General features: G+C 39.7%; 1 protein-coding gene across 7 annotated transcripts in view; it reads left to right on the plus strand.

Annotated features, from left to right (window-relative positions):
- The window catches only part of atp2b3b (ATPase plasma membrane Ca2+ transporting 3b), a 147,973-nt gene continuing 121,437 nt past the window's right edge, over nt 1-26,536 (plus strand). For 6 of the 7 annotated variants that reach the window (XM_057829685.1, XM_057829679.1, XM_057829681.1 and 3 more), the window contains exons 1-2: nt 1-168; nt 283-600. The gene's annotated coding sequence lies outside the window, so the exon portion shown is untranslated. Of the gene's footprint in view, nt 169-282; nt 601-679; nt 1,080-26,536 lie in introns of those variants that run through there. The other variant, XM_057829680.1, reaches the window with a different exon arrangement.

Genomic DNA, 26,536 nt, shown 5'->3' on the forward strand with positions numbered 1-26,536 from the left:
CGCAGGCTCCTGTGCGCGCGCGTCTCCTCCTCCAGAGATGTCGCAGGAGCATCTCCTGTCAGCGCGCCCTTTCTTTGCTCCTTTTCTTTTCTTTGACACTTCACCGCTTCTGGGCCCGTCATTTTAATCGTACCCACATCATCGTCAGCACCGGCAGCATCACAGGCGGTAAGCACCGGCGCGACCCGCGCACCCCTCACCACCCCCACCCACAAGAGAGGTGTTTCAACCGGGTGAATATCTCTCCCTCTCTCTGCGCCTCTCTCTCCCTCCCTCTGACAGCCGCAGAACGCGGCCGACCCACAGTCAGGTGACAGCGCGGAGTGGAATATTCATCAGCAGCGTGCTTGCTTGTCTTTCATCCCCTCTCCTCCATCCGACTGCAGTAGCCGGCTCACGGTCGTCTTCCTCATCCTCCCCCGCTCCCACCACCGCCTCTTCCGCCACTACAACCCCTCCTCCCGCCCTCCTGTGCATCCTCTCTCATCCGGGCCGGGACATTCTCCGCTCCACGCACACGCAAGATTAACAGGGGATTGTGGCTCTCCGCCCGCCCGCCCACTGATGCTGATGCTGATGTCCTTGAGCTCGGCCTGCACGGTGAGTCGCCGAGTCCGTGCGTGTTGGCGTGCGTGCTCGCGTGCATGCGTGCGTGACTCCTATTTACCCTACGCGTGTCACTTGCTGTGTTTTCGGACGAGTACGTGTGGAGATTTTTCAAGAAAGATTAAAAAATAAAAAGCGCATGGGCCTGGTGTGTCATCGTGAGCCTCGCCGAGCTACTATGATAGACAGACAGGCATACCGTAATACCCTGGTAAACAGCGCTATGACGCGGTTGCAGAGCTTCACGCCGAGGCACGTCCGTCCTTCCCACGGATGGTGGGCGAAGAGCTGCAGTCCGGCATTGTCACCGACCGCGAGGGGCCACACGGGCCTTTAGTGAGGACCAGCAGTCCCTTTCAATCTCTCAATCCTTTTTTGTTGAACCTGAACGTGCACCAGCGGGGATGTCGGTTCGATCCGGTATTGGTCCCCGGGCAGAGTGGGCCGGTAACCTTGCGGTGAAAGGGGCATAGGTTAGTGGTGCACCTTGAACCCAACGGCCTTGAATTGGAAGCTACCGAGCACCGTTCCCGTGTTATGCTTTATATTGTTGCCATATATGATGCGAGGAGGATGATGGCGATGATGATGATTAGGCACATCTGAAGGTGACCAGCAAAGGTCATCTTGGGTTTGAATTGGATCGGTGCCGCACACAAGAGAACCGTGGACCACAGCATTAGCAAGTATTAAGTGTGTGTGTGGCTTTGGTTGGAGGTGAAGCTCACGTGGGAGGGACATGGGATACAGACTGCATGCTATCCATTTATGTAAATGAATGCAAGTATTTTAGTCTCAGTCAAAGCCATGCAACTTTTACCGTTTTCGTCCTCGAGTTTAAAAGGCGATGCAGGTAATGTCTCCTCTGAGCTTTGCTGCTCCTATTATCGTCTTAACGTGTGACCCCACATGTAGAGTACATGTCACAAGGTACGCAGGGGGCACGCTACTCACAGCTCATTGGCTGCCATTGACGCTGATAAACCAGACCTGCCCCCAAATGAACTGTTTTTACATTGACCAAATAATATTACGATTTACAACACTAAAATTTGGAAACAGCTCAGCGACCTTCCTCCTGTTGTAATTTATTTAACCGTTTCAGGGACACTTTAAAATAGGGCAAGTGACTATTTTTGGTCATTAAAAATTTTTTTTGCAATTTTTATGACATTATTATTTTTAATTATTATGTTTTTATATTATTTTATTATTGTTTTATTATTGTTGATAAGCAGTGGTGTTACCAGGATGCCAGGTGTGGGTGGGCTTTAGTCTGACCTGCGGGGGCAAAAAAAAAAAAAAAAAAGCTACAATGCTCAAGTAGGTCGAAATCCAGCGTAGGGCTACTGCACCTTAAAACATGTTTTGTTTTCTCCTTGAGATAAATGTTGTGATTTGGTCTAAACAAATAAAAGTTGGTTTGGTTTTATTTGACTTAGAACACATCCATAACTGAACAGTATGGACATGTAGGTGACAATGTTTTTAGGTATTCTATTGTGGTTCCTCGGTTTTATTATTATTTTTGTAGTAATTCTTTGTTCCGCAGCCCCTTTGAGCTCAATCTGACCCCCTTAGAATGCTTCAAAATGCACTAAAATCGGCAAGCAGGTCAAGACTGGTGCAATCTTTTATACCGTGTAAATTCAAATTCCAAATACATTATGTACCGCCCCCTAACAGTCATTGTTTGTCCCTCCAACGCTTTGAGCGCTACTCTGAACCCCTCAGATTGCTTCAAAATGCACCAAAATCGACAGCCAGGTCAAGACAGGTGCAATCTTTGATACCGTGTAAAGACAAATTCCAAATACACTATGTAGCGCCCCCTAGCAGTTATTCTTTGTCCCGCCGACACTTTGAGCCCTACTTTGACCCCCTCAGAATGCTTCAAAACTCACCAAACTCAACAGCTAGGTGAACACTGGTGAAAACTTTGATAAAATTAAAAAAAAAAAAAAAAAAAAAAAAAAATCAAAATATGCGTAAATGTGTGTAGTGCCCCCTCGGAACAAAACCAACATTTCATTTATTTATTTTTTTTTAAGGTGAAAGAGGAGGTAACAACTCAAAGGTTAAAACACATCAGTATTACATGAATGGGATACCATACGCGGTGCCCAGACTGCCGTTAGTATTGTTATTATAGTTATTCTTTTTTCCGCAGCCCCTTTGAGCTCAATTTGACCCCCTTAGAATGCTTCAAAATGCACCAAACTCGGCAAGCAGGTCAAGACAGGTGCAATCTTTGATACCGTATAAAGACAAATTCCAAATACATTATGTAGCGCCCCCTAGCAGTCACTGTTTGTCCCGCCGACGCTTTGAGCCCTACTTTGACCCCTTCAGAATGCTTCAAAACTCACCAAACTCAACAGCTAGGTGAACACTGGTGAAAACTTTGATAAAATGTAAAAAAAAAAAAAATAAATAAATAAATTGCGTAAATGTGTGTAGCGCCCCCTAGGAACAAAACCAACATTTCATTTCATTTTTTTTAAGGTGAAAGAGGAGGTAACGCCCCTGTTGATAAGTGAATTTTTAAAGTAATAAAAGCTTAATTAATTAAATTATAAGGAGTAAATACAGAAATACACTCTGTTTACAGGCCCAAGTAAGAATATAAGGTATTTTCTTTAAAAATCATTTTTAACTCATTGCATGCCATTGATGGCGATAGACGTCCAATTTGTTTAAGATCGGAAGGCTGACCCTGAATGCTCATGTTACAGTGTCATTGACGGCGCTAGATGTCCAACTCTTTTTGAGTAGGAGCGCCGTATGAACGTTCGTTCATTTGTTCATCGGCCCCTTGCAGTCAAAATGGATTGAACGTCTAGTGCCGTCAATGGCAGCCATTAGGGTTGTTCCGATCATGTTTTTTTGCTCCCGAGCTGATCCCGATCGTTTTAGTTTGAGTATCTGCCAATCCCGATATTTCCCGATCCGATTGCTTTTTTTTTTTTTTTTGCTCCCGATTCAATTCCAATCATTCCCGATAATTTTTCCCGATCATATACATTTTGGCAATGCATTAAGAAAAAAATGAATAAAACTTAGACGAATATATACATTCAACATACAGTACATAAGTATTGTATTTGTTTATTATGACAATAAATCCTCAAGATGGCATTTACATTATTAACATTCTTTCTGTGAGAGGGATTCACGGATAGAAAGACTTGTAATTCTTAAAGGATAAATGTGACTTTGTATATTGTGACTAAATATTGCCATCTAGTGTATTTGTTGAGCTTTCAGTAAATGATACTGTAGCCATTTAACTTCTGCCCAAATGCATGATGGGAAGTGCAACCATGACTGTCCGCAGTGGTACCAATTGATATATTAAATAATAAAGAGTGTCAAGACAAAGATCAATTACTACCTTTCTTCCCCACATTGCTTCCCACGATATTTCTAATCGTAGGGAGAGGGATTGTAAGGCTTTAGCCAATTAAAAAAAGGCTCCAAAGGCTGCCAAAATTCACTCTACTCATTTTACGCTGCCTTTTAGCTCTATATATATGTAAAACGGCGCCATTACAGATTGAACACGACAATGCGTGAGTGGGTAGTGCAGAGCATGTGTTAATTGCGTTAAATATTTTAACGTGATAGATTTTTTAAAAAATTAATTACCGCCGTTAATGGGATAAATTTGATAACCCTACCTTAAGCACAAACTAAAGACTCTGGATGAGTGTAACATATTATGTCTGTAATGTTAAATACAATTAGAAAACGATTTAATAAAAAAAAAAAAAAAAAAATTATAACATTAAAAAAGGCATGTCCGATATTTTTTTGCCGATTCCGATACTTTGAAAATGATGTGATCGGACCCGATCGAATGGTGATCGATCGGGACATCTCTAGCAGCCATTGAGTTAAATGAGTGCCCTGTCAGGGTAATAAATAAATAAATAAATAAAATTTCTAATTCGTGCACGACGGTTAATGTTTAGCCAAAACTGATTGGAAGTCTATCACTGTCAATGGCACTGAAACATGACTATTCAATATCCCCTGTTCCTATTCAAATGAATTTGACATCTCTCGCTGTCAATGGCAGTCAACGAGTTAAAGAAATAGTGCTGTGATGATTAGATTTGTTGAGGAGTGACACAACAAACCACAACAGCTACGTGAACATCAAGAAAAAGCACACAGCACAGTGCAAGCACACATATTAGTTTTTATCACAAGTGCTCAGGTATGTGTGTGTGAATGTGTAGCCTGGATTAACCCGTCTGGCACACACGCGCACGCACACTCTCGCAGAGCATACATAGGCCTACTGGCCTGAAATCAAATCCCAAGAGGACCTTCCTCTCTCTCAGCGGTCAACGCTATTACCACTGTGTTGTAGTAGAAAGAAGCGTCCATGTAGTACTTTATAAGGAAATGTTTGAATAAATGACACAGCTCACTTAAGAATTCTGGGTGGATAAAAGAGACTGCATGTAACTTTTACAAATTTCCGAATTGTACGTGTATTGTTAAAGCCAACAAATTTACAATATATTATTGGCAGCTGTTGTTGTCAAAATTGAAAAAAAAAATGTCAATCATAAATCATTAACCGTCAAATTAATATCCAACTACCATTAAATAAATGCATTTACCGTATTTTTCGGCCTATATGTCGCACCTGAGTGTAAGTCGCACCAGCCCAAAAATGCGCAATGAAAAGGAAAAAAAAAAAACATGTATAAGTCGCACCAGAGTATAAGTTGCATTTTTTGGGGGGAAATTTATTTTATAGAATCCAGCACCAAGAACAGACATGTCATCTTGAAAGGCAATTTAAAATGCAATAGAGAACAACAGGCTGAATAGGTGTACCGTATGCTAACATTACATGACGCTAGAACAGGGGTTCCCAACCTATTCCACTAAGGCACACTGTGGGTGCAGGATTTCATTCTTACCAAACAAGATGACAACACTTTTTCCCCAATCTGGTGTTTTACAAGTGCAATCAGTTGATTGCAGTCAGGTGTGGCTTGTTTTAGCAGAAGCCTCATTGGTTCAACTGTCTCTGCTGGATCGGCTGGAACAAAAACCAGGACCCACAGTGTGCCTTGAGGACTGGGTTGAAAACCCCTGCGCTAGAAGTTAGATAGGGCCACATGTCATCTTGAAAGGCAATTTAAAATGCAATAGAGAACAACAGGCTAAATAGGTGTGCCGTATGCTAACGTTACATGACGCTAGAAGTTAGATAGGGCCTAAAAAATCCAGCCCGACCCGACCGGCCCGCGGGTATTAAAGCCCGATGCGGCCCAAGCCCAATCAATTAACTTGATTTGCTTGCCTGAGCCCACAACCCCCCGAAATTTTGTTTTATTTGTAGGCACGAGCCCGAAAAAAAAAAAAAAAAAATTATGTTTTATTTGTGAGGACTCAGGAGAAGGAGGAAATTTGGGGATGCGATGCGTGGTTGCATTTTGTGTGATCACGTTTGTGACGATGCCGGTGCATATATGCATAATGATAACAAATTAAAGCTTGGCTTTTGTAACGAATTCTCCCAGTTAAACAAGACTGTAAGATGGATATTCAATAAACTTTTATATCTTTTATATTTTCGTGTCTGTTCTAACAGGCGGATAGTGGATTTGACGTTAATTTTAATCTCCTTGAGTTGGCAGGAAAAAAACGCAAGTTTTCTCAATGTTTAAATAGTCTACATATTTTTATGATCATTATAAATGCATTTACACAACGAAATAACACTGGAAATGTTTGTTAAATATATTTCTCGTATGAGACCAAAGCACCACATTCGTTTACATTCAGTGAAGCCGACACAGGTTTCCGTATAGCAATCAATTTGAATCCTTTCCATATCCCACTCCGACCACAGTTGTATGCTTTTCAATTCCCCTGTCTTTAGTTTGTTTTTCATTCCTATAGTTGCTCCATATCAAAAAGGAAATACCAGGATGCTCGTGGAGGGCACCAGGCAGGGCACGGGAGATTGAAGACTGAAAAGAGAGCGGGGACACTGAGTTCACGTGCGCATGCATGCACAGTGCCTTCTCTGTTTTATCCAAATTATTTATTTTATTTGACATCCATACATCGTTTTAGTATAAATATATGAATATATATTTATTTTTAAAAAGTTGGCGAGAGAGAAGTCGGCCCGACCTGACCGTAAACACACATAAGTCGCGCCAGAGTATAAAACGCACCCTCTGCCAAACTATGAAAAAAAACTGCGACTTATAGTCCGAAAAATACAGTAATCTCTCATTTTACAGCTAATCAATGTAAAAAGTATGTATGTATCACTAGTCTGATGGCAACATCATTGCACTAAATTTCTCGTTCTAGTAGAACTAGAGATCATTCGATATGGGTTTTTCAGAACCAATACCGATTATTAGTAGTTAGAGGGGCCAACAACCAATTTGCGGAGCAGATATTCATTTGCAGTAAAAGTGTAAAAATTGGCGTTAAAAAAAAATTACACACTGAACTTCATTGAAATGCCTCACGCATGTTTATTGAATCACACAAATAGAAAATAATTGCTCCAGAAGTGCCTGAATTTCCTAGACTCAGGCACATCTCTTATAAAGTTAATTAAAAGGTTCAATAGCTCTGTGGAATTTTTCCACAGAAAATACAATTTCAACAAAAATACAGGGAGTTCTCAGACTCAGCAGCACCTCTTGTAAATAAAAACTTAGATAATAGCTCCCTGAATTTTTTCACAATAAAATAAAATAAACTTTCAATATAACTTAAATTATTGAAATTTAACTTTAACAAAAACAAAAAGTGCAGGAGTTCTCTGAGCATCCATCTGAGCCGAAATAACCCAGTTTTAAATGGATTTTTTTCATATCAGACAGTCGGATTAAAAAAAGGCCGTTACTGATATGCGTCAAATTCCAGATATCGGTGCCGATAAATAGTCTATCTCTCGTTTGAACCCACGGCAGTCCAGTGTGCTGACTACTGAGCCCAGTCTAGGTTCATCTGTTAGTACGCTCTTTTAAGTTTTCATGGAGCAGGTTTCTCTAACAAGGGCGTAGGTTTGCATAGGGACATAACACTAGCAGCTTGGCAGGATGCTCAAATTGTCCCCGCCAATTTTTAAGCAACCATATTTGCATTATATAATGAGTTCAGCTATATAGGTGATTTTATTTAGATTGTCTTCTCATGTTGTAAGGATAGAATTGACCCTACCATTATTAAGTGAATTATTTTCATAATGTTTAGACTTAGATTTATCCCTTTTCACTTGCTGAATGTGACAGTCCATTTTTTCCCTCAAATGCACGTTTGATTAGCTTGACTTGAACCCCCCCTCCCCCACACACATACACACAGCCCCGACAGAAATACAACATGTCGACAACATGCCGCCTCCTCCGCCCCCTTCAGAGAGGGGGGATATTAAAATGTTTTTTTTTTTCGGCGAGCAGCAGCCACTGCAGGAAATGTAAAAAGGTGGAGGTGGGGAGCACGTGACTCATTTTGCAACTAAAAGAACCTGCATCCGAGTTACCATAACATTAAACTGTGTGAATTTGCTAACCGACAAAACTCGAGAAGGAAGCTACTTAGAGAGAAATGTCCTCCTGTATGTGTTTTCCACTGTTAATGTTAATGAAACTGCGAGAAATGTAGTGAACTGAAGTATACCCTCTTCCCCTAATTTTCATTTTTATTTTATTTATATGGTCTTAAAGCAGCCCAAAGGAGCTTTCATTTTTTTGTTGAGTTTGGCTGTGCTTGTGGACAAAAACAGTAGTGTTTTATCTGAAGGAAGGCTTTATTTGTAGTTATTTTTGATATTCCCTGAAGTTTTTTTTTTTAGTTAAATTTTATTTTTTTTATTTAGAAGAACAATGTTGAGTGGAGTCTATTTTTTTGCATTTATGGATAGTTTAAGGATTATTAACAAGTTTTTATTTTTTGTGTATGTTAATATAAATTAGGTTATGTTCGTATATTGCAATATAAACTTGCTAATAAAATCCAGACAGTTATTCTGGAAGTTTTCAAAATAGTTTCCAAAAATAGTTTTTGAAAACAAAGGTTTGAATCGAACAGTGTATCACCTGAGCCAATACATATGAAAGTATACGTCAATACAGATGTATTTTGTTTTGATCATTCAGCCTATCAATTAATGAGGTTCATATTCGTGAGAAATGTAGCCCTGACCCCAGTTTACCCAATCTGTTTGGTCTTATTAATGTCCCATCCCCAGGAAAAAGCGTACATGCAGGTTATGCGGTTATATCGTCCTTACCAATGGTGAGACCTAACCTACACCCTTGTTCTCTAATGTTCTCATACAGCATTTAGATCAGTTGGTCTTCAGGAGCTCAGCAGTCAGCACGTTTGACTACCAAGTGATTGTTCCACTACCGGTTGAGATTGGGAGAACGGGAATATGAGCACAGTGATGTCACTAATACTATTAAAAGGAATTGCCGTATTGGCCTGAATACAAGACGGTGTTTTTTGCATTGAAATAAGACTGAAAAAATGGGGGTCGTCTTATATTCGCAGTCTAGACGGTATACCCATTCACGACGCTAGATGGCGCCAGATATCATTGAAGCGATGCTCTGCCATGACAGCTACTCTTAAGTTTAACCAGTTTGCATTATTTTATTGAAATGTTTTTACTTATTCAGTTTTGTTTCAAGACAACAGTTACAGTTGATGGTAAATGCAGTTATTGCAATTTTGTTGTTTTATTACAATAGATTGGTTTATTTACATTTCAAAAACCAAACATTCATTTACGAATGTGATTGCACTTTAGTTTGCATATTTAAATGTTCAGATATTAAGATTTGAATGAGGCAAAATAACATGCTTTTTCTCTCAAACATATTATTATAATCATTTGTTTCAGATATACTGTAATTATTTTCTGTATAAAAAATAATTTGGTGTTCAAAAAATCTTTTTTTCAAACTTGAGTCTTGAAAAAGAGTCTTATAATCAGGGCCGTCTTATATTCGGGCCAATACGGTACATACAGTGCTCTCCATAATTATTGGCACCCCTGAAAAAGATGTGTTTTTTAGCTTCTAATAATTTTTTAAAAATTCAAATTATATGGGACCTTAATGGAAAAAAAGTGAAAAATCCAACCTTCAATACAAGTGTATTCATTCAGTGGGGAAAAAATCCCACATAAAGAAAAAATTATTTGACATAAAATAATGTGTGTCACAATTATTAGCACCCCTGGTGTTAATACTTTGTACAGTTTGGGGACTGAGATGGCCATGGGAGGAGCTTGATTTTGTGTCTGGTGAACCATTTCTGTGTAGATTTGGCCATATGTTTAGGGTCATTGTCTTGCTGAAAGACCCAGTGACGACCCATCTTCAGCTTTCGGCAGAGGGCAACAGATTTTGATATAAAATGTCCTGGTATTTCAAAGCCTGGGACCGTGTGCTTTGGTCAGATGAGACCAAGATTGAGCTTTTTTGAACCAAACACTCTAAGTGGGTCTGGCGTGCCACAAAAGATGCGCATGCTGAAAAGCACCTCATACCCACTGTGAAGTATGGGGGTGGGTCAGTGATGCTGTGAGGCTGTTTTGCTTCCAAAGGCCCTGGGAACCTTGTTAGGGTGCGTGTCATCATGAATGTTTTGAAATACAAGGACATTTTAAATCAAAATCTGTTGCCCTCTGCCCGAAAGATGAAGATGGGTCGTCACTGGGTCTTTCAGCAAGACATATGACCAAATCTACACAGAAATGGTTCAAGCTCCTCCCATGGCCATCTCAGTCCCTAGACCTTGTTTTGTTGGCAAAAGAGGGTTGTACAAAGTATTGACATCAGGGGTGCTAATAATTGTGACACACATTATTTGATGTCAAATAATTTTTTCTTTATGTGGGATTTTTTCCCCACTGAATGAATGCACTTGTATTGAAGGTTGGATTTTTCTCTTTTTTTCCATTAAGGTCCCATATTATTTGAATTTTTAAAAAAATCATTACAAGCTAAAAAACACATCTTTTTCAGGGGTGCCAATAATTATGGAAGGCACTGTATGTATCATAGAGTAAAAAAAAAATCTACAATGATTATCAGTTTTAAAAAATGTAATAACAACAACAATAAAATTGCCATGAAATTCACAGTGACTGTAGTACTTTTACAACTTTTACATGTATTTACAGTTAATTTGTAGTTTTCTTTTCTTAGTATTGTAGCAAGCACCCATAAAACAAAATGGTTATAGCCAATGGTAATCTTGTGTTTGATTGTTTTTATGTTCAAACACATCTCCGGCATGCATGGAAGTCTCTCACACGCTTTCTGCCCGTCACGCTCCCTTATTTAGAGAGGGCTGCGGTCAAATACACATTCGGGTGTATGTGTGATGACAAAGAGAGAGATGTCTCCGGGCATGAGTGTGTATATCAGTGATGCATCCAGTTGCGTAAGTGACATGGGCTGCGCGTGCGATGCTTATTTGAGAATGAAGAATGAGGAATGATATTGTGCATGCTTTCCCACTCCTTCGTGTGCACGCGTACTGCACATGTGCAATTGCACACGTCAAAGCTCTGAACGAGCCCAAGAGAAAAATGCAGTTCAGGATAGCTGCATCAGGAGCTCCTTTCTTGTGTGAGCTTCATAAAATCAGACAGAATCAGTGAGTAAGAGACCAAGCTGGGAAGAAAGAGGGTGACAAGCTGAGTAAATAAATGATTGCAATGGCAGGAAGCACATAGCGGGAGATAAAGTCGCTGGAGGAGAAAGGAGAAGTCAAACCAGGAGACGAGTAAGCTATATAGCATGATACGCACGCATGTGCATGCATTTGGAGCTGGTACTGTAAGAGAGGGAACTTGAAGGAGGGAGCAGGTGACTCAGTCATAAACTAATGCTCAGCCAGGGCAGCAAAGATGAAGAATAACGGCAGAGGGAAGGAGACATAGAATTCATCATGAGCTTCAATGGTGTTTTTTCCCCTCTTTCATGCTCCTCCTAATGTAAAATAGCCTCATCAGAATAGTGTGTGTGTCATGTGTGATGCTGACAGTATTCAGCACTGTCACAGCCTCACTAATTGCTCATGTGGGATGAAGCAGGCTTGAGGATAGTGGAAGCAACGCAAGCTCCCGGGCCGCATGAAACCCTGTTGATGTCAGATTTATTTTAATTGAATCATCTCCAGAGATGGTTTGAAACATGAACACGAATTCCGCAATTAGGAAATTACGCAGAGTGCGTTCGATGCGAACGACTCGTATCACAGGGTTTTGTCTTTACAAAGTCTTACGTGATTGTCAAAGGTCGACACAACTATTGTAGCTGTCAAGTATTGTCAGTAGAGATGCCGATCGATCGGGTCCGATCACGTCATTTTCAAAGTATCGGAATCGGCAAAAAAATAGCGGCCATGCCTTTTTTTAATATTTACATATTTTTTAATTACATCGTTTTCTAGTTGTATTTAATGTTACAGACATAATATGTTACACTCGTCCAGAGTCTTTAGTTTAGCCTTAAGGTAGGGTTATCAAATTTATCCCGATAACGGTGGTAATTAATTTTAAAAAAATGTATCACGTTAAAATATTTATCGCAATTAATGCATGTGCTGCACGAACCACTCACACATTGTCGCGCTCAATCTGTAATGGGGCTGATTTACCCTTAGAGAGCTATAAAAGGCAGCGTTAAATGAGTAGAGTGAATTTTGGCAGCCTTTGGAGCCTTTTTTAAACTGGCTAAAGCCTTACAATCCCTCTTCCCACGATTAGAAATATCATGGGAAGCAATGTGGGGAAGCAAGGTAGCAATTGATCTTTTTCTTAACACCTTATGTTATTTCCCAACGCAGAGAACATATATCAATTGGTAGCACTACGCACAGTCATGGTTCCACTTCCCATCATGCATTTGGGCATGACTACAGTATCATTTACTGAAAGCTCAACAAATACATTAGATGGCAATATTTAGTCACAATATACAAAGTCACAAGTCTTTCTATCTGTGGATCCCTCTCACAGAAAGAATGTTAATAATGTAAATGCCATCTTGAGGATTTATTGTCATAATAAACAAATACAGTACTTATGTACTGTGTGTTGAATGTATATATTCGTCCGAATTGTATTCATTTCTTAATACATTGCCAAAATGTATATGATCGGGAAAAATTATCCGGAATGATTGGAATTGAATCGGGAGCAAAAAAAAGCAATCGGATCGGGAAATATCGGGATCGGCAGATACTCAAACTAAAACGATCGGGATCGGATCGGGAGCAAAAAAACATGATCGGAGCAACCCTAATTATCAGCAGTAATTTTTCTTTAAAAAAATCATCAACTGTTGATGTGTATATATAAATAAGGCAAAAACTAACACAGGTAAACAGAGGACAGTCAACATATTTGTTCACTGAAAAGCTTTTATTGTTTTAAAACGTTCATATTACCATCCATTTTTTTTTTTATTGTGTCTAAAACAGTGCAAGAGAAAACATATCAATTCAAGTGATAGTTATACTGTTTTAACACTTTTCAGAAGTTGAGACTAAAGACCTTTAGCACAAATACAAAACTAGACACTTTTTGGTTGTTAAAAAATGTAAATATTAGGGTTTATCATTATTTTTAGTTATTACAGTTTTTCACAATTGCTTTAGTATGTTTTAATACAGTGGTTCTTAACCTTGCTAAAGGTACCGAACCCCACAAGTTTCACAAGAGGATTTACCGAACCCTTCGGAATTAGATAATGAAGCTTTTTTTTTTTTTTTTTCCCAAATTCAAAACCAACATATCTAAGCTAGCAAGCTAATAATTTAGCAAATTCCCGTTAAAATTCTTCTCATTTTGACACCGTGTTTTAAAAACAGGTCAAAATTTAAGACCACGCTGCGCTCATTGGTTTGTTGTATTGCCTCATACCAAGTGCGAGTCAACCTTCCACTGAGCAAACCAGTTCCTGCTCCCATCAGATCGAGGACTAGCAGTTAAGAAATTGAATAAGCCCGTAAATTGGGAGCAAACCAGTCCAAAACCCGATCTAAAAAAGCCACTTTGCCTGGATTTAATCAGCATACGAAAATAGGGCTCTGAGTTTCTTTACCTTCGCCGAACCCCTTAGACTTACTCACCGAACCCCTGGGGTTCGATCGAACCCAGGTTAAGAACCACTGTTTTAGTATGTATCGATCAGAATTGACATTCTTAAGACAGTTAGTGCATTTCTCAAAACAACTCGCACAAGTAGCAAAACAATACGGATTACCTGCAAAAGGCATTTTTTTTTGTGCAAAATTCTTGGTCTATCGCTCAAAATTAAATTTCTCCATCAATGAACATATCAGTGCTGTCAGAATGACAAGTCCTTGTTTCATTCTGTACAGGCAAGAAAGTCGAATTGCTTAGTCATGCTCTCAATGGCGTACCGCAAGCAACACGTCACTTCTGTCCATTAATATTCATGACATTAGCTACAGTTGCTACGTAAGTAGGGACAAGCCACCGTTCGTCCCTAATAGGAAATGAATGGAAATCGTGTACGAAGGAGATGTTTACAGAGCTAAACCTACCAAATCTATCTGAAAATGATGTGCCTGGTGCCAAATTCACTGGTAAAGATGTGGAAGAACATAAAAATGTTCAGTTAAAGAGATGGCTTTAGAGTCGAAGGCTGAAAAAGATGAAAAAAAAACGAGCCGACCTAAGCATAGCCTTAGCTTTTTTATCGATGCGACTGACAATGACATTCTCCTGTTTCAACAACCTATTCTTTACCATCAGCCCTGTCTTTCTTGTATATCCTCTGGTTGTCCTACGTCTCTGACCGTTCTTGGGGGTAATTTAGTTAGCTTTGTGTAGCGATCGCAAATGCTACTCAGTGACAGCCAACGAACACTTTTAATTCTTTCATTGATAACACATCTTAATTCTATAATTTATTTACACTTTCCCCATACTTAAGTTGTTTTTTTATGTATATACAGTTGTGGTCAAAAGTTTACATACACTTGTGAAGAACATAATGTCATGGCTGTCTTGAGTTTTCAGTTATTTCTACAACTCTGATTTTTCTCTGATAGAGTGATTGGAACAGATACTTCTTTGTCATAAAAAAAAAAAAAAATCATGAAGTTGAGTTCTTTTATGACTTTATTATGGGTGAACAGAAAAAAGTGATCAAATCTGCTGGGTCAAAAATATACATACAGCAGCGCTAATATTTGGTAACATGTCCCTTGGCCATTTTCACTTCAATTAGGCGCTTTTGGTAGCCATCCACAAGCTTCTGGTTGAATCTTTGACCACTCCTCTTGACAGAATTGGTACAGTTCAGTTAAATTTCATGGCTTTATGACATGGACTTGTTTCTTCAGCATTGTCCACAAGTTCTCAATGGGTTTAAGTCAGGACTTTGGGAAGGCCATTCGAAAACCTTAATTCTAGTCTGATTCAGCCATTCCATTACCACTTTTGATGTGTGTTTGGGGTCATTGCCCTGTTGGAACACCCAACTCCGCCCAAGACCCAATCTTCGGGCTGATGACGTTAGGTTATCTTGAAGAATTTGAAGGTAAGACTCCTTCTTCATTATCCCATTTACTGTCTGTAAAGCACCAATTCCATTGGCAGCAAAACAGCCCCACAGCATAATACTACCACCACCGTGCTTGACGGTAGGCATGGTCTACTTGGGGTTAAAGGCCTCACCTTTTCTCCTCCAAACATATTGCTGGGCATTGTGGCCAAACAGCTCGATTTTTGTTTCGTCTGACCACAGAACTTTCCTCCAGAAGGTCTTATCTTTGTCCATGTGATCAGCAGCAAACTTCAGTCGAGCCTTAAGGTGCCGCTTTTGGAGCAAGGGCTTCCTTCTTGCACGGCAGCCTCTCAGTCCATGGAGATGCAAAACACGCTTGACTGTGGACACTGACACCTGTGTTCCAGCAGCTTCTAATTCTTGGCAGATCTGGTTTTTGGTGATTCTCGGTTGAATCTTCACCCTCCTGACCAATTTTCTCTCCGCAGCAGGTGATAGCTTGCATTTTCTCCTGATCGTGGCAGTGACAAAACAGTGCCATGCACTTTATACTTACAAACAATTGTTTGCACTGTTGCTCTTGGGACCTGCAGCTGCTTTGAAATGGCTCCAAGTGACTTTCCTGACTTGTTCAAGTCAATGATTCGCTTTTTCAAATCCATGTATGTATATTTTTGACCCAGCAGATTTGATCACTTTTTCTGTTAACCCATAATAAAGTCATAAAAGAACCAAACTTCATGAATGTTTTTTGTGACAAAGAAGTATCTGTTCCAATCACTCTATCGGAGAAAAATCAGAGTTGTAGAAATAACTGGAAACTCAAGATATATATATATACACGACAGAAACGGTAACAGTGGCAGTCAGATACCATTGTAATTCTTTTCAGGTAATTCATTGTGAGACAGAAGCAGTACTGCACAACGTTACGCTAAAAAAATAAGTTAAAAATATAAAAATGGCTTACCTCTTTGTCCTCTGAAAGACCATACCAACCCAACAAAATGTTTACTGCATATGAAATGTGAATGGATTCGCCGAGCTGGTGTTAAAAGTCCGCGCAAGTTGATTCGGTCTTCACATTTTTTCCTCCCGAGTTTTTGGTTTCCGGAAACGTATGAAGAAAAACTCCTTCATGTGTCGTAATGTTTAGAGTAATTTCTACGAGTTCCAAAAAAGCAATGCGTGATTGGCATGTTCGCGTTTGAAAGATTATCGGCGAAAAGTAGCACAAATTACGTTGTTTCAATGCGAGGGCGGGTCTATAATGTCCCACTTCGGCATTACTTCTGCTTTACGATGCAACGTCACGGTCTAAAAATAGCATGCGTGCGGTACGCCATTAAACAGTTACTCTGGTGAAAGGCTCTGATGCTGAAGACGGTTTACGCAAGTTTTGATGAAAATTGTTAATAAGTTACACCTTTATGGGAGATTGATTGCAAGGGACTGGACAAGATTCAGTTTACACTTTCACTGTTTTTACAATGTCTTGACTGACCATGACCATGCTGTCGGGATCAACCCCCCCCCACCCCCCTTTATTTCTACACATGTTGACGTTCCGCTCTGTTGGGCCACAAGTTTTCATCGACATAACACCGGATGTCATCTCTTGCAATACAGCCTGGAAACAGTCTTCTTGAATGCCTTATCCAGCCTCTGCAGGCATCTGTTGTGATGTCACTGCATGCTGCACTCATGGCATCAAGGAGAGTGTGAGGCTGGCGATCATACACCTGCCATCTCCATGTGGAGGAAAAATTCTTCTGTGGAATTGAGCAATGGGAAGTATGGTGGGTCTTTTGTGGGTTGCAAACCATTCCCTGATTATGTTGGCATGGGTGGAAACTCACATTGTCCCAAACTATTACAAATTTTGGTTAAAATAAGTTACGTAAAGTAACGAAAATGCTTTGAAATAAGCACACACACACGACAACAACATTGTGCATGTAAAGACTTATGCAATGAACTAATGACTAAATGTGGGTGGTGAGACCATTCAAGAGAGACCCATGATAATCCATTTCGCCAGAGAATTGTACAAATCATTTGCATGGATGTACAAAACATCTGCAACTTGTTCAAAGAAATAAGAAACTGCTTTTAAATGTGCACTAGTGATACAATGTTGCGAGGATTGAACAAGTAGTTTTGAGAATTTCAAGTCTGATCTGAGAAACTAAACTAAGCTAAAAACTAAAGCAATTGGAAGAAACTGTAATAATTATTGTTATTTTTGTAATAATATTTTGCATATACAGTACAGGTAGTCCCTGGGTTATGAACGAGTTTCGTTCCTACGCTGGTGGCGTAACCTAAATTTCTGCGTAAGTCGGAATTAACCCTTTAAGTACCCCTAATTACCCCCTCTCAAAATAACTATCCAAAAAACATGTATTATACGTCGTATTGATAAAATACATTAAAAAATAAGATAGACAGGCAGACAGACAGACAGATAGAGGTAATACTCTGTTGTTGTTTTTCCCCCTATAGTATTTCTCGATAAGGACCGTGAACGCTCATCTCTCAGTACCATTGACGCCCTCGCAGTCAAAATGGATTGGGCGTCTAGCACCGTCAATGGCAGCCATTGAGTAAAAAAGTAAGAGTAAAAAGACAAAGCCCTGATTTGTGCATGAGAAGGTTAATGAATTGCCCACACAACAGTTTTCACAAGCAATATTCTGCTCGCACTGGGATAAAAAAAAAAGTTACTTTTGAATAGAATAAAGAAAATAGCACATAGGTCATGGAAATAACTAAAAACTGATGAAACTTAAAATTAGAATTAGTATAGATGAATGATGACAATTTGAGCTTCTGGGAGAGTATCTTTCGGACAGATGACACAAATTCAAGAGTTTTTCATCTGACTGAGGGTGACTCCAATGACATCTCAAAACGATGAATGCATCCTGGAGTTGAAATCTGCTGTTCAAAGAGAGAAATAGAGGACGTAGCAAAAGTTCTCCAATGGGATAATTAGCCAACAAAATTCCAAAATGGATAAGAACCAAACATTGGACTACCCTGAAGTGGCTTTTTTATAAGCCTAAATCTATGATTAGGTCTCTAAACAATGCAGCATGGACCCAATTGTCATCTTTTTGGCTGGAAAAACTTTCACAATGGATTAGAAAAGAAAGAAAAAGTGATTGCATATCTGGTGTAAAGTGAAGGAATTACAACAGGTTGTAAACAAAATATGCCTCCTGCATTTTAAGGGGCCAAAAGTAATGGGATGAATAAATCATAAATTAAACTTTCACTTTAAGTAAGTTGAGGTGCCCACAGGAAAGGTCTGTTTAAGCATTTCCAGAGAGCAAACCTAATGCAAAAGGCAAGCAAAATATAATAAACAGCTCTCAATATTTTGTAGTATAGTTGGAGAACACTGCAAACTAAAACCACGATAAAAAAAAACAAAAAACAAAAAAAAACAATCTAATTTAACATAGTATGTTTAAACAAACAAACAAACAAACAAACAAACAAACAAAACTACAATTATTCTTTTGAATGCTTTTGCTTATTATGTGCAATATGGTGGATATTGCACATAATGAGCAAAAGCATATCCACCCATGTTAAAAAAATGAAATGCTTTGTGTGGTAATGAGAAGCGAAAGAATTTTATGCATGCTGGATTGTTAAATGGTTTTGTTGTTGAAGTAGAATGCTCGTTTGGTGGACATGAGGTGCTGAGTTTTTGTTTGCTCCTTTGGCATACGAAAATATAAAGATTTTCATCTACATCTTCAGTTGCAATGAATCTGACAACTTCTGGTCACCATGTATTCATTACAATGTTACCCAAAAATTACCGTATTTTTTTTGACTATAAGTCGCACCTGAGTCGCACCAGCCATAAAATGCCCAATGAAGAGGGAAAAAAAACATATTTAAGTCACACCGGAGTATAAGTCGCATTTTTGGGGGGAATTTACTTGATAAAATCCAACATATAGAACAGATGTGTCATCTTGAAAGGCAATTTAATATAAAAATACAATATTTTTGTATTGTATTGTATTTTGTATTGTAAAACATGCTGATTAAGTGTACAGTATGATAATGTTACATGATGCATGAACAACGAAATGCGAATAAAATGTCCTCACCAGTACGCTACGGCTCAGTCCTGGGTATACAGCGAGCTAAACTCCCAAATGGCGACGCTTGACGTCCGTATAATTTGCTGACTTTATTTTGGCCGTCGTTATGATACCATCATTTGAAGAGTGAAACTAAAAATAGAAATGATACAAATCAATTTCGTCCTCGATACCAAACAGGTTCGCATCAATGTAAATAAATGATAATTAGCTGCTATCACGGCAATGACACAAACGGTTAGCATGCGTTCGTTAGCATTTGCACATCGTTCAAACAACCACACAACTGGCTCTAAGTGTTCGATCGCGGGTGAGAAACACACAACAACAGAAAAGATGATACACACAGGCGTTGCCTCTGTAGAGATATTTTACAAGCATAAACAACGAACGTTGGTTCGCAGCCGTGTTCCTCTCTCTCACCCACTCGCTCAGACACCGCGTAGCTGTTTGTCTTCTTCTGGCGTGTGAGCGCTGTTCTTTGCGTAAACAAGTGCGAGCGCGCCCCCACTTGGGCGTGAAAGTGCCACAAACTAAAAGCATGCATTTCAATATAAAAAAGTCAATAATACAATTGAACACATATTGCCAAAGGCAGAACGTGAACGTGACCATAGCTATTAAGAGTTATTTAGATAACTATAGCATAAACAAAATGCTAACAAGTTTACCAAACCATCAGTGTCACTCCAAAACACCAAAGTAACATGTGAAATGATATCATGTGTTAATAATTTCACACATAAGTCGCTCCTGAGTATAAGTCACACCCCCAACAAAACTATGAAAAAAAGTGCGACTTATAGTCCGAAAAATACGGTCCACACTTAAAGGTATATGAATATAAGGATTGGGCTGTGAATTTTTTAAATGGGTCTTTTATAAGAGACTGCCGCAACAACGAATCTCGATATTAAATATTTCTACGTGTATTTTATCTGATAGCATTTGTTGTCACTTGCTCTCCTGCTCTACTTGCATTTCATAGCATCACTCTGCTCACACATGTGGCCACTGACAGTTGAAAACCCTTGATGTCAGATAAAAGTTAATAAATGGTCACCAAAATGAATGTGATGATACAGTGCCCCCCTAATCCTAAAACGTCAGGACATATGCTCCAACATTTTGGATTGTTAACACATTCACTGCCTTTGACAGTGATCATCATCAAACCAATTTCAACTGGGATGGCTGACATTGAGATAGCAACTTTCAATGGCATTGACGGCGTTAGATGTCTAATCCAATTTGACTGGAGAGCTGGAAGCGACAGAATGTTCTCAATGGCAGCCAGTGAGTTAACAGTCTTCCTCCCCTGGAAACATTTCAGCTCGTCTTCAACCAACAAAATCCTGTTTCCTGAATACAGTGGGGCAAATAAGTATTTAGTCAACCTCTAATTGTGCAAGTTCTCCCACTTGAGAATATTAGAGCCCTGTAATTGTCAACATGGGTAAACCTCAACCATCAGAGAATGTGGAAAAAAAAACCCAGAAAATCACATTGTTTGATTTTTAAAGAATTTATTTGCAAATCATGGTGGGAAATAAGTATTTGGTCAATACCAAAAGTTCATCTCAATACTTTGTTATGTACCCTTTGTTGGCAATAACGGAGCCCAAACGATTTCTGTAACTCTTCACAAGCTTTTCACACAGTGTTGCTGGTATTTTGGCCCATTCCTCCATGCAAATCTCCTCTAGAGCAGTGATATTTTGGGGCTGTCGTTGGGCAACACGGACTTTGAACTCCCTCCACAGATTTTCTATGGGGTTGAGATCTGGAGACTGGTTAGGCCACTCCAGGACCTTGAAATGCTTCTTGCGAAGACACTCCTTTGTTGCCCTGGCTGTGTGTTTGGGATCATTGTCATGCTGAAAGACCCAGCCACGTCTCATCTTCAATGCCCTTGCTGATGGAAGGAGATTTTCACTTAAAATCTCTCGATACATGGCCCCATTCATTCTTTTCTTTACACAGATCAGTCGTCCTGGTCCCTTTGCAGAAAACCAGCCCCAAAGCATAATGTTTCCACACCCATGCTTCACAGTGGGTATGGTTCAATTCAGTATTCTTTTTCCTCCAAACACAAGAACCTGTGTTTCTACCAAAAAGTTCTATTTTGGTTTCATCTGACCATAACACATTTTCCCAGTCCTCTTCTGGATCATCCAATTACTTTCTAGCGAACCACAGACGGGGCTGGACGTGTACTTTCTTCAGCAGGTGGACACGTCTGGCAGTGCAGGATTTGAGTCCCTGGCGGCGCATTGTGTTACTGATAGAAGCCTTTGTTACTGTGGTCCCAGCTCTCTGTAGGTCATTCACTAGGTCCCTCCATGTGGTTCTGGGATTTTTGTTCACCGTTCTTGTTATCATTTTGACGCCACGGGGTGAGATCTCGCATGGAGCCCCAGATCGAGGGAGATTATCAGTGGTCTTGTATGTCTTCCGTTTTCTAATAATTGCTCCCACAATTGATTTCTTTGCACCAAGCGTTTTACCCATTGCAGATTCAGTCTTCCCAGCCTGGTGCAGGTCTACAATTTTGTCTCTGGTGTCCTTCGACAGCTCTTTGGTCTTGGCCATAGTGGAGTTTGGAGTGTGATTGACTGAGGGTGTGGACAGGTGTCTTTTATACCGATAATGAGTTAAAACAGGTGCCATTAATACAGGTAACGAGTGGAGCCTCGTTAGACCTCGGTAGAATAAGTTAGACCTCTTTGACAGCCAGAAATCATGCTTGTTTGTTGGTGACCAAATACTTATTTTCCACTCTAATTTGGAAATGAATTCTTTAAAAATCAAACAATGTGATTTTCTGGGGGGGGGGGGGGGGGGGTTCCACATCTTGTATGTCATGGTTGAGGTTTACCCATGTCGACAATTACAGGCCTCTCTAATCTTTTCAAGTAGGAGAGCTTGCACAGTTGGTGGTTGAATAAATACCTATTTGCCCCACTGTATATTTCATTTGAGAAATCGTCTAAAATTGTGCCTTGTCGAAATGCTGAATCGCTAGTAACAACTAGGTTCACAGCATGAAAATTTCAAATAAAATATATAGTATTCACAAGAACTTTTAATGGCTGTAGTGGCAACCATGTCCTGATTCTTCTTCTTCTCATTCCTAAACATCTGCCAGATTTGCACTTTGGCAATTTTCGCACTTAAAAATCATTGGCCAACTAGCTTGCTTTCAGCTGGCTTCTGCTAGGCTAGCCGCCACATTAACAGTGGCGTGGTTAAGGTTAGTAATACGAATAGGGTTAGCTGTAGACCATGGGTGCCCAAGTCCGGTCCTCGAGAGCCCCTATTCAGCTTGTTTTTCATCTCTCTCTCCTTTAACCAGTATTGTTAATAATGGCGTTATTTTTTTGTCAGAAGTGAGTAATCAAATTAATTACCTTTCCCATCTTTGTAACGCCATTTCCGTTACTGAGGATGTAAAGGCATGCGTTACTATGCATTACTACGTTGGTTGAGACATTGAGAGAGCAGAGTGGGAGAGGGAGGGACGGGAAGGGGGTTATGACGCCATTGAAAATGTGATGCGAGGTAGCTCGGAGTGTTAGCATAGCATTCGCATTCTCGCTAGCATTAGCATTTGGCATGGCGAGCGTCGCGTTAAACGCTCAGGAAACTTTTCACATGCAGTTTGTGGCATTCAGGTTTTTTTCCTCATAGCTTTTGAAAGTTAAAGTTTATATACCATTACACTCTTTTATAGGTGAAATTTAAAAAAAAATATCAAAAGGGTGACCTATGTTTTTTGGGATTGAAAAAGACATTTCAATTCAATCAGTTACTATAAACATATTGATGCGAAAGATGTTATAAATCATGTAATATATATGATCTTTATTCCGGAGTCACACAGAGTGTCCATAGCACACAAACCAACAGAAACACAGGAACAGAAACTACAAAAGAAAGAACATTAAAAAGGCACAAACGATCTGTGCACAACAAACAGGCTTTTACGCCAATGGCGCCACATGCTTGAACTACATCAAAAACTATTTTTAGGGTCCGTTATTTTCATTAAAATACTATTTTCAGACTCATGTAATCGACACATTAACTTAAACATCAGCTTTCTTAATAGCGCGTTAAAGGTGGGTAACACAGAACTGACAAATAATGGCGTACCGCAAGCAACACGTCACTTATGCTCATTAATATTCATGACATTAGCTACTGTTGCTAAGTAGGGACAAGCCACCGTTTGTCCCTAATAGGAAATGAATGGAAATCGTGTACGAAGGAGATGTTTACAGAGCTAAACCTACCAATTCTCTCCGAAAATGATGTGCCTGGTGCCAAATTGATTGGCAAAGATGTGGAAGAACATAAAAATGTTCAGGTAAAGAGATGGCTTTAGTGTTGAAGGCTGAAAAACACGAAAAAAACGAGCCAACCTAAGCATAGCTTTAGCTTTTTTATCGACGCGACTGACAATGACATTCTCCTGTTTCAGCAAGCTATCCTTTACCATCAGCCCTGTCTTTCATATATATCCTCTGGTTTTCCTACGTCTCTGACCGTTCTTGGGGGTAATTTAGTTAGCTTTGTGTAGCGATCGCAAATGCTACCCAGTAACAGCCAACGAACACTTTTAATTTTTTCATTGATAACACATCTTGATCCTATAATATATTTACACTTCCCCCTTACTTAAGTTGTTTTTTATATATATATATATATATATATATATAAAACTGAAACGGTAACAGTGGAAGTCAGATACCATTGTAATTCTTTTCAGGTCATTCATTGTCAGACAGAAGCAGTACAGCTAAAAAGAAAAATGTTAAAAATATAAAAAATGGCTTACCTCTTTGTCCTCTGAAAGACCATGCCAACCCAACATAATGTTTACTGCATATGAAACGTGAATGGATTCGCCGAGCTGGTGTTAAAGTCTGCGCAAGTTGATCCGGTCTTCACATTTTTTCCTCCCGAGTTTTTGATTTCCGGAAACGTATGAATAAAACATCCTTCATGTGTCGTAATGTCTAGAGTTGTTTCTACAAGTTCCATAAAAGCAATGCGTGATCGGCATGTTCGTTTTTGAAAGATTTCTAGAGAAAAGTAGCACTTTTTACGTTGGGTCTATGCGAGGGCAGGTCTATAATGTCCCACTTCGGCTTTACTTCCGCTTTACGATGCGACGTCACGGTCTAAAAATAGCCTGCGTGCGGTACGTCATTGGCTGGCGCTGTACCCTCTAGGTACAGCCTCAAGGCATCATTATTTAGCCTCTGTATGGACTTAGCTAAGTACCTGGTCCACAGGTGAGCGGTGTAAAAGGGTGTGTAATATGCCCTGAACAGTGATGTTTTCACGTGGAAGGAACACATAAAAAATTTTCTCTTAAGCATGCCTGTGCATGAAGTTTACTGCATTGACGGTGAATGTCCCTGTCATCTGACAAATCAGCAGTTATAAAGTGGCTGAGATACTTAGCCTCATTGCAGACATTCAGCGCTTTTTTTGCCCAGAAAGAAGCAAGGGAATACAGCCCCCCTATCTTCTTTAGATCGTATGATCATATTGTTACTTTCCTGTGCATTGTATTTGATGTCAAATTGGTCACCAAACTGAAAACATAATGAGAGTAACTCCTGTAAATCAGCGCTCCATGAAAAGAGCACCACCACATCCTCCACGTACATCAGATGTTTAATGATGGTGCTTCCTACAACACAGTTAGTCATACAGCTATTGAGACGGCTGGACAATTCATCCATGTAAACATTGCGTGTAGAACATTAAAAGTCAGTGAGAAGGAACGTCAATTCCTTTGCCGAGTAACTAATTACTCTTACGTTGAGGTACCTGAGTTAATAACTCAATTACTTTTTTAGGAGAGAAGTAATTTGTAACTGTAATTTATTACTTTTTTAAAGTAAGATTACTTTACTTTACACTGCCTTGTTTAACACACCTGAATCGAATGATCAGCTCTGCAGGAGCCTGATAACAATCCTAATTATTTAATTCAGCTGTGTTGGAGGAGAAAGACATGGAAAACAAGCTGGATTTGGGCTCTTGAGGACCGGACTTGGACACCCCTGCAGTAGACCACCGGTGTCAAACCGATTCCAGAAAGGGCCAAGTGGGTGCTGGATTTTGTTCCAACCGATACCGTGCAGAGAGTTTAACCAATGAACTTCCTACTGAAACAAGCAGCACCTGACAAAGTTTAACTGATTACACATGTAAAAGATCTGATTGGTGAAAAGGTGTCCTCTTCATTGGTTGGAAAGCAAACCTGCACCCACTTGGCCCTTTCTGGAATCGGTTTGACACCTGTGCAGTCGACCATGTGCCAGGGGGTGGAGGTGTGGTTGAGTTTACAGCTCTGGGGTTAGCTGTAGTGCCAGTGACACCCTCATTACCTGGTCTTTCCTTTGGAAAGATCAGGTAGTGAGATTCTACGGCCTCCCCCTATATGTTAATCTGTTTTTTTTTTTTGAACGGGAATCCTTCGGCGCGCTGCGCAGCCCGAACCGCTTGACCGATCGGCACCATTCAAGTATTGACACATCCGGAATTTTCGCGCGACGCAGGGACTTTTTCAAAAGTCCCCATAAAATTTTCCGTTTGCCCGTAAACGGCAATTTTCCGAAAAAAAAAAGCAATTTTCAAAACGCTACTTGTCCTACAATTTTTGACTAAATCGCATAATTTGGGCATCAAAAATTCTGGGACGGTGAGGGGCATAAAAGTTGTATACAGAATTTGGAAAAAAATTTACGGTTCCCCAGAAATTTGACAAAAACTTGCCCATTCATTTTTAATGAGAAAAAAAAGTTTCAAAATGTATCTAGTCCTACAATTTTTCACCAAATCACACAATTTTGGGCATCAAAAATTCCAGGACAGGTAGGGGAATAAAGGTTATTAATACAATTTGGAAAAAATATACGGTTCCCCGGAAATTTGCCAAAAACCTGTCCATTCATTTTTAATGGGAAAAAAAGACAAGTTTCAAACTGTTACTAGTCCGTCAATTTTTGACGAAAACACACAACATGGGCGTCAAAAATTCCGGGATGGCGAGGGGCATAAAAATGACAGTGGTAAATTTTTTGATAAAATGTACGGTTTCCCGGCAATTTGCCAAAAACTGGCCCATTCATTTTCAATGGGAAACAAAGAAAAGTTTCAAAATGTATCTAGTCCTTAAAATTTTCACCAAATCACACAATTTGGGCATCAAAAATTCCAGGACAGGTA

This window comes from Corythoichthys intestinalis, chromosome 2 (assembly GCF_030265065.1).
Source record: "Corythoichthys intestinalis isolate RoL2023-P3 chromosome 2, ASM3026506v1, whole genome shotgun sequence".
In the NCBI taxonomy this organism is placed as follows: Eukaryota; Metazoa; Chordata; class Actinopteri; order Syngnathiformes; family Syngnathidae; genus Corythoichthys; species Corythoichthys intestinalis.